The sequence below is a fragment of the Elephas maximus genome, chromosome 20 (genome assembly GCF_024166365.1).
Source record: "Elephas maximus indicus isolate mEleMax1 chromosome 20, mEleMax1 primary haplotype, whole genome shotgun sequence".
In the NCBI taxonomy this organism is placed as follows: Eukaryota; Metazoa; Chordata; class Mammalia; order Proboscidea; family Elephantidae; genus Elephas; species Elephas maximus.
Genome location: NC_064838.1, coordinates 67,047,343 through 67,062,733, shown reverse-complemented (window position 1 = coordinate 67,062,733; position 15,391 = coordinate 67,047,343). Strand labels below are relative to the sequence as shown.

The 15,391-nt window shown below is 41.7% G+C and overlaps 1 protein-coding gene across 4 annotated transcripts in view; it reads right to left on the bottom strand.

The window, feature by feature from the left end:
• The window catches only part of PTPRG (protein tyrosine phosphatase receptor type G), an 823,034-nt gene that overhangs the window by 184,464 nt on the left and 623,179 nt on the right, over positions 1-15,391 (bottom strand). The window lies entirely within an intron of this gene.

Sequence of the window (15,391 nt, the reverse complement as noted above, 5' to 3'; positions counted from 1 at the left end):
CAACTCAGCAGAAATTCTCATTCTTCTCCCTTCTAGAAGATTAAAAATGCACCATTACATTGTAATTTCAGTTTTTAAGTACTTTCTTGTAGACATATAATGAAATATTTACAAATGAAATGAAACAACACCTGTAATTTACTGCAAACTAATCCAGGAGTGAGTGGGGTGTAGATGCCTCAAGACTGGCCATGAATCAATAATTTCTTATTTTGGATGACGGGTATATGATGGTTCATGATATGATTTTCTCTACTTTTGTGTATCTTGATTTTTTCCGAAATAAAGATTTTTTCAAAGTCCATTATCTGTGGTCAGCATAGCTCCTGTTTTTTTTTCCGGCATGGTACTTACTTCTAATCTACTTCTAACATAATGAAATTGAGATACTAATAAACCTTTCGATGTGTAGCAAGGTCCCATTTGCTGTTTCCAAGTTAATTCAAAGGAATCTAGGGCCATCCCTAGGGTGAATTTTAAGGTGATTAAAATTTTCCACACCCTTTCCTCCCTTACAAATTCTTCCTGTTGGGTTGCTGCTCCTGGTTTCCTCTTTGTGACAGTGACCCATAACTCTCATATTTTCCTTCTCTTCTCTGCCTCCAAGTTAGACTAGTAGTTATCAACTAGGGGTAGCTTCGCTACTCCCCTGCAGGGGACACCTGACCACATCTGATGACATTTTTGGCTGTCACAGCTGAGGGAGGTTTTGAGGGGAGGTGCTATTGGCATCAACTGGGTAGAGGTCAGGGAAGCTGCAAAATTCCTATAATGGTCAAGATGTGCCCCCACAACAACAGATTATCTGGCTCAAAATATCAATAATGCCAAAGTTGAGGTTAGATGCTCTATGTGTTAATCATAATTACAACTTAACGTCTGGAGACCTGAGTTCCAACTAAATTCAGAAGACAGGTGTCATTATACACTGTGTTGTGTTTACAGACTAATAAAATGATGTGGAATTTGGTATGACACCGTCAACATTACAAATATAAAAATAAAAAAGGATCAGTGAATAGAAACTCAGTGTGTCAGATCACAAAGGTGTAATTCTGGGAGTTCACATGAGCGTGAGTCCAAAGTGCCTAAACAGAAGCTCAAGCCAGAGTCTACCACACTGGTTGAAGAATGCAACACTCTTGAAGGGCAGACATCCACAGAATATACCAAATCTAAACTGTATTAAAAAAAAAAAAAAGCATTTGCACCATAATAAATAACTGATCAAAATGAAAGCCAACGCTTCAAAAATGGAATCACAATTCAAGAATGCAACATAAGAAAGCCTTCCAGCAAATGTGTCCAAAACTCAAAAGTGATAGAATAAAATAAGAGTCCAGAGAAAGACTCCATATCAAATTGAAGTTGTAGGCAAAAAAGATGGTCTTCCTCCTTCTTGATTCAGTGTGGTGGAGATGTTTATGCCAGTTTAACTCCCTGTAGTTACCTTAATATCTGTGGGAAATGACAAAATGGACACAAATTCCTCCTATCCCTCTCATCTGCAATTTGACTTTGCTGCTCAGCTCATCCTATCAAAAAGCTTATATCATTTCCTGTACCCTTTAAAATTATGCTTGGCCACGTGACTTGCTTTGGCCAATGAGACATAAGTGAACATGATGCAAAGAGGCTCACAAAGCATTTGGACACATGGTTACCCTCTTGCTACTCTTTGGAATCCGAATCCACAAGTGAAGAAGCCCAGCTGAGTCAACCAGAGGGGATGAGAGACCCCAGAGAGCTAAAATAAGCTATCCCAGATAACATCATTCTAGACCCAATGTCCTGCCAACAGCTAGACTGACAGGTGAGTGAGTCTACTCTAGACTACCTAGCCTCAGTTGAACCACCTGCAGACTAAAGAGACCATCTGAGCAGGCCCAGACCGTAAAAACCAACCAGCCACCCACAGAATCCTAAAATATTGTTTATTATGTTACTGTTCAAACTGAATTTTGGGATCATTTTCACATCAAACCCAAAAACCAAGCCCGTTGCGGTCGAGTTGATTCCAACTCATAGAGAGCCCACGGGATGCAGGAGGGCTGCCCCACAGGGTTTCCAAGGAATGGCTGGTGGATTCGAACTGCTGGTTTTTTGGTTAGCAGCCAGGCTTTTGGTTAGCAGCTATAGCACTTAATCACTACGCCACCAGGGCTCCCATTTGCCCATAGCAAAGGTTAATTGCTATAGTATTTATGCGTATGTGTAGGGATGGAGGATGGAGAACAGGTTTTGATATCATTGATTTTATTAACCAAAATACTCTGCTTATAATTTATCTTAAAGGTTGTTCAGTGAGATCTCACATTAAAAGATATGGCGTTTGCTGTCTACCTAACCAACACATGTTCTCATTCAAAATTCTGTTATCCGTCTTCTAATATGGCAACTTTTCAGATATCGTGATCTTTAATCTCAATTTTGCAGAGAGCTATTTTACAGTCAGGGAAGCCCTTTAATCCATTTAATTTTATGTAATGAGGTAAATGTTCAGGGGAAGTGTTCTAATCCTCCATAACTGTAAACCAAAGACAACATTTGTAGCCCATGCAAGAAGAAAATAACCAGGCATCTTAGTGTAGGTTCAAGTTCTGGTCACTTCTAACTATAGCAGCTCTGTGCCCGATTACTCAGGTCTGGCCTAGTTCGAGCTCAAGAGTCTGACCCTGGATTCTATGCAACTCAGAAACAGAAAGTCTTCTACTTCCTTTGCTGGTTTATATGGCTGAGGTTGAGAAGGTAGATGAGGGGTGTGCTAGCAGAATCCAAAACTAGAGGCATTTAGGATGGGCTCACAACATGGAGTTAACATACTACTTTCTGGTAAGCAAAGCAGGGGGTGAGGGGCATTTAGCTGACTAACATAATAGTTTTCAGAAAATGTTAAACAAAAATGTTCCAGGAACAGTGTGTTAGAATCATTCTTAGAAAAAAAAAATTTGTATGGACCATTCTCAGGAAGTATGTGGTTGATCAGATATGAAGAAAGAACTGCTTTATTCGGCTATAAAATGTGCATAAAAACCACTCTTTGCTTAGCCCCTGTGGAGCACTTTGTACTTTCACTTAGTCTGGCCCAGCTTGAGCTGTACTATCCCTCAATAAAATTCTTTGCTTTTTTAATCTGTACAGAGTAAGAATTTTGGTTTGAGAACTACAACATTTCTGGTGTCAGAAGCAGGGTACAGAAAGTGCACTGTCTTTCTCAACCCCCCAGATATTGAGGACTCGGGCTCCAGTACCAGCCAAGCTGTTTGGGCTCTCCACTTACACGAATTCTCAGGAGTCATCTTAAGGTACATAACTTCTTGAATCTGAGCTCCACTCTCTTGTGTGGTAGCTCTTCGACTTCTATTGTTGAATTTGTTTTGTGTGTGCACATTTTGTCTATCTGCTGGAAATACAGGTAATGCCACATCTAGGAACAACTCAGAGCCGCCCTCTGCGACGTCCCTGCTCAGGATGTGAACAAGCATTTTAGTCCCATGATGTGTGGGTTCTTGTCTGGCTAGCATAACCTTACCAGAGACAGTTTGGAAATTCAGTGGCCAATCTGGGGGACTCTGAGGGTCGTTTGACCTTCTATTTTTTCTGCACAGTAAATTAGAAAATAGAAGCTCCCAAAATAAACAATCTCAGTGCGATCCCTATTTTGACTGGTAGCTTGAAGCTTCTAAAAGACATCAAGTTGGTAAAATAGCTTCCCTGAAGGACACTGTTTCCAAATTGACCAAACAAAATAAGAAATTAAAATGCCAAAACATGGCTCCTGGCCCCTCTACACTATTGCCAGCTCCTACTTCTTTTTATCTTTCTCCATCCTCTTATTCTTCTGACAATACTCTGTCTGAACTGCTTTTTCTAAAAAGGATGGCCAATAAGCCTTTGTCTAAAATACCCTTTAAATTCTCCCCAGTAGTGTTCAATGCTGAATCTAAGAAAGCAGCTGATTTTCCTAGTAGAACTGGGGCTTTCTACATGGCCAAGAAATATGGGCCTAGGTCTTGCCTGTATTTGGATTTTTGTTTGAGCTCCCTATTGACACCTTGTTAAATCAGTGGCCACTTTTGGGTGCTTTCCAACTGGAGAAACTAGTACATTTAAGGTTTAAAATAAGAGTCTAGGTCTCTAGCTGGCAGGATGAATTAGGTTTAGAAAGAATGACACCAGGTTTTGTATGGTTATTACAAAGGAATCCTAGAGTTTTAAAGCTGCAGAAAACATGGGCATGGGTTTGAGCATCTTAAAAGCCTCTAAGGTGCTCACCACTGACAGAAAGACACTTGCGAAAGGAAAGACACTCATGAAAGGGACATGAGATGGGCCAGAGCATTAAGGTGCCCACTAGCTACAAGACAACTCTCATGCAATGGAGGCACACTGTGAAACAAAACACTGACCAAACCCTGTGTCAGACTCCCTGCCAGGAATTTTATTTGACTCTGGGAGACCAAAGTTTCAACTATTCTTAACATCCTTGATAAACGGATTTACCCCCACCCCCACGGAGATGCTGGTTTAGGGTTCATGTTCAAATACAATATATGTTAAATATACTTGAAGTAATTTAAAAAATTTCAGTGATCACTTAGAGAAAATGAGTTTCCATTTGTGTTGTCTTTTTTTTTTTTCCCTCTGGGAAACTTTTATTTAATGCCCAGTTTTAGTCAAGGGGTCTGAATAAAATTCCTCCATCTGACACTCTGGTAAATTAATGAGTTTATCTAGTAGCTGTTTTAGTCAATCTTACCAAAGAATTGCTGTATACATTTTAAGAAAATGGGTTGCCTGTCTTGTATGGTATTGTATAAGCCTGGATTTTGAGTTGGCCTCATAGACTGGTGAGTTTATGTGGTTTTCCTGTTTCATTTTGCTCTGAGGGCTTGTCTCTAGTCTCATTTTGTGTCTGAGTTTCTGTCTTGTCTCAGGAAGCTGTGACTGGTGAAGCAATCTTCTAAGTCTTTATTTTTTTTATGGTCCCCTCTCAAAAAAAATTGTTTATTGCACTTGTCTTATGAATTGGGGTTTCAGTAGCTAAATTGAGAAACTTTAATACAAATTCATCTACTTCAAAAGTATGAATTATTATTTTGATTGGTACAGCAAGGCTTTAAAAAGAACAAATTATTTTAAATTGCTTCTCTGAAAAAAAAATAAGGATCCTATAAAGTATGCTAAAAACAGGCTATAAAAATATAACAATTTCCTACCTCTGGATGGTATTATTAAGATAGATCATAATATCCCTTCAAAGAACTTTATCTGATCAGTTTAATGATAAACAAGCACTTATATAAATTAAATAGCCCTAATATTCTCAGGAATTAATGAAAATGAATTCATTCTGACAAAGATTTCTTTGTTTATGCCAACCTTGAACGCAAAATCTTAAAAGCAAAACCTTTTAAGTAACTTAAGCTAGATACTGTGTAAAATGTGTTTTATTTAAAGAAAGAGCAATTTTAATTACTGAAAAGGGGGCTAAACTGCTTACCAAGAAAATAATAAAAATTAGAAGGAAAAGAACTTAGTTATCTCTTAAAACACCTGGGCTAAATTAAACGTATGTAAATGAATTGAGATTAACCACTTCTTTCTTGATAATGAGCTTCTGAGACCCACACTGCTCCAGGGAAGGTTTTCAAATGACCCCTCCTAACCAGTAAAAACCTTTTTAAGGAAAAACTAAATAAATAATGTGGACATTAAAATAAAAAAAAACTAAACCCATTGCCGTTGAGTCAATTCTGACTCTTATTAGTGAGATCAAAAATAAGAAAAATGCTGTCTTAATACAGTTACCAGAAATTGGGTAAAAAATCACCATCATCAACAACAACAAAAAACCTGTGGACAAATCTAAGGTTAATTAATTGTTGTTGAGTTGAAACCGACTCACAGCAACCCTACAGGACAGAGGAGAACTGCACCGTAAGGTTTTTTTTTATTAAATGGTATATGAAAATGCCTGTCTAATGCCTGCCACCAGACTAAAATTTCTCTTGGTATGCACAGGATTATGTGTTTTAAGGAAACTGAATCTTTGAAAACCTTCAGTGATGACTAAGCCCCTGGTTCCTAGAGCCACCTTTGGTTCCCTTGAATGTTTCAAGTTGACCCTTGTTGTCTGAGTTCATTCTGAAATTGTTCCTCCAATGTGGCCTTATTTGCTATCATAACCCCAGTAAGAAAACTACTCACCCTGAAGATAAGGCCTAACAGCATGGCAAGGTGAAGAAATTAAACTTGACCCTGAAACAAGGTAAATAATGGAGTCGTCCACAAAAAGAGGTGAAAATCCCTGCGGAAGAAGGGTTACTCTTTTGTGGGTGATTGGTGCCCCCTTGGTGTGGCTTGATCAAAAGGGAGGGGGGAGAACGTGCTAGCAGAATCCAAAACTAGAGTCTTTTGGGCTGCACTCACAACAAAGTGTTAATTCACATTCCTTTCTGGTAAGCAAAGAGGGGGAGGGTTAGCTGACTAACATAATAAACCCATTGCCATCGAGTGGATTCCGACTCATAGCGACCCTATATAGGACAGAGTAGAACTGCCCCATTGAGTTTCCAAGGAGCGCCTGGTGGATTCGAACTGCTGACCTCTTGGTTAGCAGCTGTAACACTTAACCACTACGCTACCAGGGTTTATTATGTTGTGTTGTGTGTGTGTGTGACTAACAATAGTTCTCAGAAAATATTAAGCAAAAACTTTCCAACAAGAGTATGTTAAATTGTTCTCTGAAAAAAAAAAAAAAGTTTGTATAGACTGTTCTCAAGAAGTATGCAGCTGATCAGATATGAAAAAAGAACTCTTTGTTTTGCTAGAAAATGTGTATGAAAACCCTTCTTTGTTTGGCCCATGTGGAGCACTTCGTACTTTCACTTAGTGAGGCCCAGCTCGAGTTGTACTCTTCTTCAATAAAACTATTTGCTTTTTTAATCTGTTCAGAGTAACGATTTTGGTTTCAGTACTATGACAGGAGAAAGGGAGGGCAAAACGAAGATTATTTTGATTATTATCAAAGTAAACGCATTAATAACTTTGAGCTCATCCTCCAGTCTATGTCTTGGTTCCAAAACTCAGTTTGGGGAATCTTTTAAAAGGAATGCTAATAAATGGGGTTGTTTCAGTTAAACAAACAAACAAAAAAAACCCAAACGCATCACTGTAGAATCTATTCCAACTCCTTGTGTCCCTATAGGGCAGAGTAGAACTGTCCCATAGAGTGTCCAAGCAGTGCCTGATGGATTCAAACTGTGCACCTGTAGCACTTAAACCACTGTGCCACCAGTTTTCCTGTCTTAGTAAGGGGCACTCCTAATTGAAGCAATCCCTCCTATTCATTATTTCATCAGAGGTAAATTTACTACCTAAAAAAAAATCATGGACATAAACCAATCAATTTGGGTATATTTTAAATATGCCACCAGTGCGGAAGGTGGTTTTAGCAACTCATGTTTGCATTCTGGTCTCCATCCATAGTTACTGTTGTTAGTCCTTGTCGAGTCAACTCTATCTCATGGTGATCCATGCGTACAGGGTAGAACTGCTCCATAGGGTTTTCGAGGCTGTGACCTTTAGGAAGCAGACTGCCAGGGTTGTCTTCCAAGGCGCCTCCGGTTGAACCACCAACCTTTTGACTAGTAGTCAAGGGCTCAACTGTTCGCGCCACCCAGGGACCCCCCACTCATGGCAGAGGGTGTACCAGTTATCAGTTGCCATTGAGTGAATTCCTACTCATGGAGACCCTACGTGTGTCAGAGTAAAACTGCTCCATATGATTTTATTTTTTAAATTTTATTTATTTTGTTGTTGCTGAGAATATATACAGCAAGACATATACCAATTCAACAATTTCTCCAGGTACAATTCAGAGACATTGACTATATTCTTTGAGTTACACAACCATTTTCACGCTTCTTCTGTGTTGTTCCTCCCCCATTAACATAAACTCAGTCCTCCCTAAGCTTCCTATTTTGTGTTGCTGTTGTTAGTTTGATCCCAGATAGACAGATTTTAAAAGAGCATAATGCTCAACTCAGACATTTTTTACTAGTTAAGCTAAACTATAATAGCTATTTTCACACATATGCTTGTGGGTTCCGGAATCGAATTGACGGCAATGGGTTTGGGTTTTGGTTATAACAGCTATTTTATTTTACTAGTTAAGCTAAACTATAATAGCTATTTAATATTTATTTAAACGTAATATCTATTTCAGTTCACATTTCAAAAGACCCAAATTTATGTTTTATTTGACATTCACTCAATCTTGTAAAATGCCGCTCCTTTTCAAGCCACGTAAGGAGTGTTCCTGGCTCTTGAAATTTGCTTCTTTCCACTTTAAGATCAAAGGAGTTACACAGTAACACCAAGAAGCGGGCAATCGCACAAATGAACTTAAAATGGACTAGAAGAAATGGAGAGCCTATTCCCTGGGGAGTCTGCGCTCTCATTGCATAACTTAGCTCCTGGCACTTCCATTTCAGTGCAGCTTTTGTGGCATTAGTCATTTTCAAAAGGATGGCATACAGATGCAGGAGAGGCCTCTGAATGAATTGCTTTGCCCCCCAAAAAAACCAAACCCAGTGCCATCGAGTCAATTCCGACTCATAGTGACCCTACAGGACAGAGTAGAACTGCCCTATAGAGTTTCCAAGGAGCACCTGGTAGATGAAAGCTTTACAAGTTGCCTTTAAATATAACCAAGATGGAGAAATTGACAACACAGAAAACCATGACACTAGGGTTTGGACTAAAGACCAAATTCATATAAATGGTGATGGAACCTAAATGTCACAGAGTTTTCTTTTCAAATTAGAGCCCACTGTACAGATTCAACCAATTATCAAATTAGTGGCCAAGTTATTTATTAATCATCTCTAGAGACAAGTCTGTAATCCAGGCTCTGCAGGAGGGCTTGCATTTAATCCTGCTGGAAGCAAAATCAAATGAAGGTGGGAGGCCCCATCCAGCTGCACAGTCCCGCGTTCACGTATGTGCTTGCCCTCAACTTCTGGTCACCACGCCATTTGGCCCTTCACTTAGATCCTAATAATCTTCAATCTATCAAGCCCTGGCCATCTGCTAAATAGGATGGCCAAGACAACCCACTTGCCCTGAATCCGATATTGCCAGCTGCTCCTTTAGTCCCGTAAACATCACAGGCAGCCAACATTCTCTTGTGGGAAGAAGGATTTATGCCTGCTGAGGGTGAATGGCTACACCATTAACCACAGCTGTGTGGAAAAGTGAAAAACCCAAGAGCCAGAGACAGCACACGGTCTTCCAGAACTGGAGAGATGATGACCCATCTGCCCCGATGGTTAGCAGATAACTGTATTCAGAGGCTCGAGTGCCTGACCAGGACAAGGGCAAGCACTGCTCGTGAGGGCTAATTTCACATCCTATTTTCTACTCCTTCCATGGCTCTGACCTACAGAGCCGTGGAGCAAGGATGCTGCAGCTTCTTTTATTCTGATAGCAACGTCTTTGCTTTCGTCTGTTTTTAGTCTTCATTCACCAGATTTTGGGGGTCCCTGGGTGGTGGAAGTGGTTTACACCCAGCTACTAACTGAAAGGTTAGTGGTTCAAATCCACTCAGCGGTGCTGTAGAAAAAAGTCCCGGTGACCCCCTTCCGCAGGCGCACAGCCATTGAAAACCCTACGGGGCGCAGTTCTGCTCCGACACACGCGGGGTGGCCAGGAGTTGGAACTGACTTGATGGCAATGGACTTGGTTGGTTTGGTTCTACCAGATTTTGGTATCAAGAACGTCCTTGCACAATTTATTACTGGGCTATTTTTGCACCACTGCACTTCAGCTGGAGTCCTGGTGGCGCAGTGGTTAAGTGTTCGGCTGCTAAAAAGGTAGGCAGTTCGAATCAACCAGCTGCTCCTCCTTGGAAACCCTTTGGGGCAGTTCTGCTTATATACTTACAGGGTTGCTATGAGTTGGCATCAACTCAATGGCAATGTATTTGGTTTGATACTTCAGTTAGGCTTTACCTGGAGAAACAACATGGACCGGATTCCTTTATTAATAAATACTTGTCAATAATTAAGAGACTGTGCCTATATTCAAGAAGACAATTCTAGCATTAAACCACGAACTGCGGAGCTATACTGACAACGCTGCTCTTCAAAATCTGTGAAAAATTTTTTTCCTGCCTCTCCTTTTTAATACTTGCAAACATTACTCTGCTTCTTATACAGCCTATGGTCTCAGTTTCCGATGTAGCAATTCCTCTTTTCTCCCTTCTGACGTCCCAACATCATCGTCTGCTCTCTCCTGGCTGTGACTGCTGCACTGACATTACAAAAAAGCAGAGTCGGAGGTACTGGTGCATTTAGCTCCCAAACTGCCCGGGACGAAGCCAGAAAGGAAAACCTAGGCACACTCCAGAACCAGACATGGCAAGGGGGAAGGAGCTCCACAAAGCTGTGGGACTTTTATTGAAACAGAGGGTTTTATTCTCCCCATCAGCGAAATGCAATTAACTGAGCATGGATTCCTGGTCAGGAGGCTTGGTTTAAATTTGATTACTAAAAAAATCATACTCTAAGCCTAGTCTCATAGATACACAAAACGTTACAGAACCATTTCACAAGAGAAGGAAGTCTGCCTGCAGGAAGGGAAGGGTATGGCCCGTATCATCTCTATTTTCCAGCACTTGACAGGGACACACACTCCTGGGACTGGTTTCCATCAGCAGAAGAGAAAGCTGCTAATTCCTTAGCCATGGAAAGGGATTAATATGAAAAGGAAACACAATCATAAATGCTAATAGAAGTCAGCCTCCCCTCCAAATGGGTGTTTGAGCATTGACAAGGTTTACTTACTGTTAATTCATAATATCAGTGGAAACTAGTTAATTCACAAGTTATTCATCTCCAGAGAATTGAGATTTGTGGCCAGAGAAGGTCACTGAGGCGATGAATTTGGTGCTCTTAGTCTGTTTAATGTAGATCACTTGCCCACACCCACAAGAGTATTTATCTTCTAACTATCACTCCGCTTGTAGGAGCCAATTGCTGGAAGAACCAACTCCGTCAGGGCAACAGCGAGGCCTGGTAGCAAATCCTCACAACTGCGGATCCTGACAGCAGCAGGCTTGCCTATTGTCCATACACGGGATTGTGCATTTTCATGAGGATCACACCATCCTGGGCTGGGTGTACAGCACCCTATCCTCTGGCTTTGGACTCACCCGACACTCAATTTCAAAGCCAGTGCAGCAGAGTGGGAGGGATGGGGCAGGCTGGGACATCTGGCAAATGGAACCTCCACGGGGGCCCACATGGTGATTTCTGTCCTTCTTTGTCTTTTCAATGTATTGTGTGTTCACAGCCAAGAAGGTGTGCGCAAAGCTTCACAGCAGTTCAAGACCAGGTCCCAGAACCCACCTGTCCCACCCCACCAGTCTCCTCAAAGTCAAAGTTGTCCCCTGGAAACTGGGAAGAAGCACAAAAGAAATCCCAACCTTGTAAAGCACGACCTAGAGACTTACGCTACAGTACAAACCATTTCATACTGATATTGTCATGACCTTTGAATTAAAAAAAAAAAAAAAGTATGAGATCTGGGGAGCCTGGGCCAAGAGAACCTTACTTTAGGTTCAGTGACTTGCCGGCCAGTCTCTCTGGGTTCGGCGTGGCAGCGCTGGACAACTCTGACTTCCACTTGTTAGTAATCCTGCCACACACTGAAAAGCCCCAGCAATATCAAAGGCTTAGGGCAGAAAGCAGAGCCGGCTGTTTCCACACGAAGCCCGCTGACTTCAACCAGACACATTAGATGTGAACTCTCACCCCTGCCGTTTCATTCCCTCCCAGCAAAAACCTGCTCGGGGCACTCCATTTTACAAAAGACTCAGAAGCCAGAAAGCACTGTGCAGGGACTGTTGCAAATCCCCACCATGGATGCAGCAGGAAAAACCTAAAAGACAAAGCAGAGCATATCAAAGGGGTCACCAGATTGATCCTTCTGTTGGAGAAATTCCTCCTTCGGAGTAGGTAAGGTCATCACTTTGGATGTAACTGAAGTTCAGTAACTGTGCATCCAGATGGCATTATCGGGGATGGGGAAGACCGTCTAACTATCACGCAGGTATCCCATAAAATGTTGAAATGACCTTGCTCATCTTATAGATGTATAAAGAGGTAACAGGGAAAAAAAAAAAAAAAAAAAAACAGTATGGTCCTCTTAGCTAAAATTGTAAGAACCCAGCTCTTAGGATCATTCCTTCAACAAATGTGTGCCTATTACATGTTGTGGTGGCTGACTCTAACATGACCCCCAGTCAACCCTGCCTTCAGGTATCCAGGCCCTTGTGTAATCACCTCCCCTGAGTGTGGGCTGATCTAGTGGCTTCCTTTAACCAGGAGAGTACAGCAAAGAAATGGGATGGCACGTTCATGGTTAAGTTACAACCTCTGCCTTGCTAGCAAACGCTCACTATTGCCTCTGTGCTTGCACACGGAGTAAAGTAAATGGCCACGCTGGAGAAGCCCAGAGGACCAGGAACTGGAAGTGACCTCTGGCCAACAGCTAGGGAAGAACTGAGGTCCTCAAACAGCCCATGAAGAACTGAACTCAAACAACCTGAGTGAGCTTAGAAGTGGCTCCATCCCCCAGTCGAACCTTCAGATGAGAACCCAGCCCTTACTGACACCTAGACTGCAGCTTGTGAGAAACCCTGAAGTAGAAGACCCACAAAAACAGGGAGATGATAAACACATGTTTTTTAAGCTGCCGAAGTGGTGATCATTTGTTACACAGCAGTAGAAAGCCATATGCCAAGAACTGGGTACTAGATATGACATTGAACAAACCACAGTGCGCCCTCCCTGAGTTGACAGTCTGGTTCTAGCTCCCAAAGAGAGGACGAGTGCCCTGGCTCCCATAAAGAAGTCACAGATGGTTATTTTCCTTATGCTGGTGCATCCATCGGGTACCAAAGGCAAGTCCTGTCCTTCGGAATGAGCTCTTGCCTTGCACACACCTGGCTGCTAGGCTGCATCACCATTTGCATCAGATGGGGTGTAATATTCTTAGAATCAGAGTTCCAACCAGGACCAGTTGGCAAAATAACGAGCAAACCCTAAACAGAGCAAATAAATGCCGATCATCAATTCTGGGACAAAGAGTTTTCAGTAGCTTTTATGTTTAAACAGACAGAAATCCCATAAGTTGCAACACCAAACCTAAGGTCTTGGTAATGAGAGATGTCCCTGGGTAAAGTGTAGGGCATAACGCTGGTGTGAGCAGCTGCTGTTTCGGAATCACAGCAACGAACTGAAGTGCAAACTAATGCCATGTCCCAGCACCCCCTCCCCTGCTTTTGGAGGAGGGGGTTTCTACTCTGTGTTTCCTCAGGGGCACTGAACAATCACTCCCATAATGTAGAGTCTAAAGATTAAGTATCGATTCACTCTCTTAAGCAATACCTCACAAAAACCAAAAATCCAAACTCGTTATTGTCGTGTCGATTCTGACTCACAACGACCTTATAAACCAAAAACCCCACTGCTCTCAAGTCAACAGTGACCCTATAGGACAGAGTAGAACTGCCCCATAGAGTTTCCAAGGAGCACCTGGCAGATTCGAACTGCCGACCTCTTGGTTAGCAGCCATAGTACTTAACCACTATGCCAGAAGGGTTTCTAACAACCCTGTAGGATGGGCATTCCCTATTCCAGATTGCCCACTCACGTAAGGAGTTTGGTGCCTGATAGTATAAGATTCCCTTCCACTCCCTGTCACCGCCCTCTGAAACAAACCCGTTAGGCTCCTCTAGACACTGCATTTAATCCACAAACCAGAGAAGACCGCTTTCAGGGGCTACTGTGAATGCTGTTGGAGCGTCTGATGCGGGAGCTTTGGTGAAGTGGACAACAAATGACAACTGATACGGGAGCTTTGGTGAAGTGGACAACAAACGTCTTTAAATGCACAAGGTAGGGAAATTCCTTTCTAGTAAGTGGCGGGCTAAACAAAGGCCAGCCAGACCTCAAGGACAGGGATTAATGCTAACTGAACAGTTCAGCTCTGTATTTAAATGCACCTGAGTTCAACAGGGGATAAAATTAAATAGCAAGGAAGAAAGACAAAAATTTTTCCCAGCAGGCCTTGATTGATAGAACATGCCATTTGTAGCAGAACAAAAAAGAAAACCAGGAAGTTCATTCCCAGCAATCACTGAGTCATTTGGGCTAACTTTCTCTCCTTTGAGAAAATAATATGATTTCTTCACAGAGCACAGTCTACTTATTTAACCACAGTGCCCAGGATCTTTCAATTCCTCCAGCAGTTCAGCTGGAAAAAATGGCCCCAGTTGGGGGTTGTGGGTAACATTTAAACAGGAAGAGGCTTATCTTATAAAAACTGCCACTGGCGATAACCTGGGAATACATTAACTCCTTAGAAAACAATGCAAATGAATCTCCTGTAGTTGATTAAGATTGTTGTTGTCTGCCTCAGGAGTCGATTGGGACTCATAGCAATCATACATGACAGAGTAGAGCTGCCCCACAGGGCTTCCTAGGCTGTAACCTTTAGGAGCGTGGACCTCCAGGTCTCTTCTCCTGCAGAGCTGGCGGGGGTCGAACTGTCAACCCTTCAGTTAGCAGCCCAGCACTTAACCATTGCACCTCCAGGCCTCCTCTGAATACTATTAGCTCGCCTGAAATAGCAACTTGGGTATGTAAGACTGGTGTAATGGTCAACTGGAGGGCTTTTGAAGCTAGCTTGGTAACCCTGCTATTCTACTTAATGACTATATGACCATGGAAAATTTAATTACAGGCATATCTTGGAGATATTGCAGGTTTAGTTCCAGACCTCCACAATAAAGCAAATTATTAAAGTAAAGCAAGTCACACAATTTTTTTGGTTTCCCAGTGCATATAAAAGTTATGTTTACAATCTACTGTAGTCTATTAAGTGTACAATAGCATTGTCTACAAAAAAATATACATGCCTTAACCAAAAAATACTTCATTGCTCAAAAATGCTAACAATCATCTAAGCTTTTAGCCAGTTGTAATCTGTTTGCTGGTGGAGGGTCTTTCCTTGGTGTTGATGGCTGCTGACTGATCAGGGTGGTGGTTGCTGAAGGGTGGGGTGGCTGTGGCAATTTCTGAAAATAAGACAACAATGAAGTTTGTTGCATCGATTGACTCTTTTCATGAAAGATTTCTCTGTAGTGTGTGATGCTGTTTGACAGCATTTAATCTACAAGAGAACTTCTTTCAAATTTAGAGTCGATTCTCTCAAACCTTGTCACTGCTTTATCAACTGAAATTATATAATATTCTACGTCCTTTGTTGTCATTTCAACAATGCTTACAACATCTTCACTACGAGTAGGTTCCATCTCAAG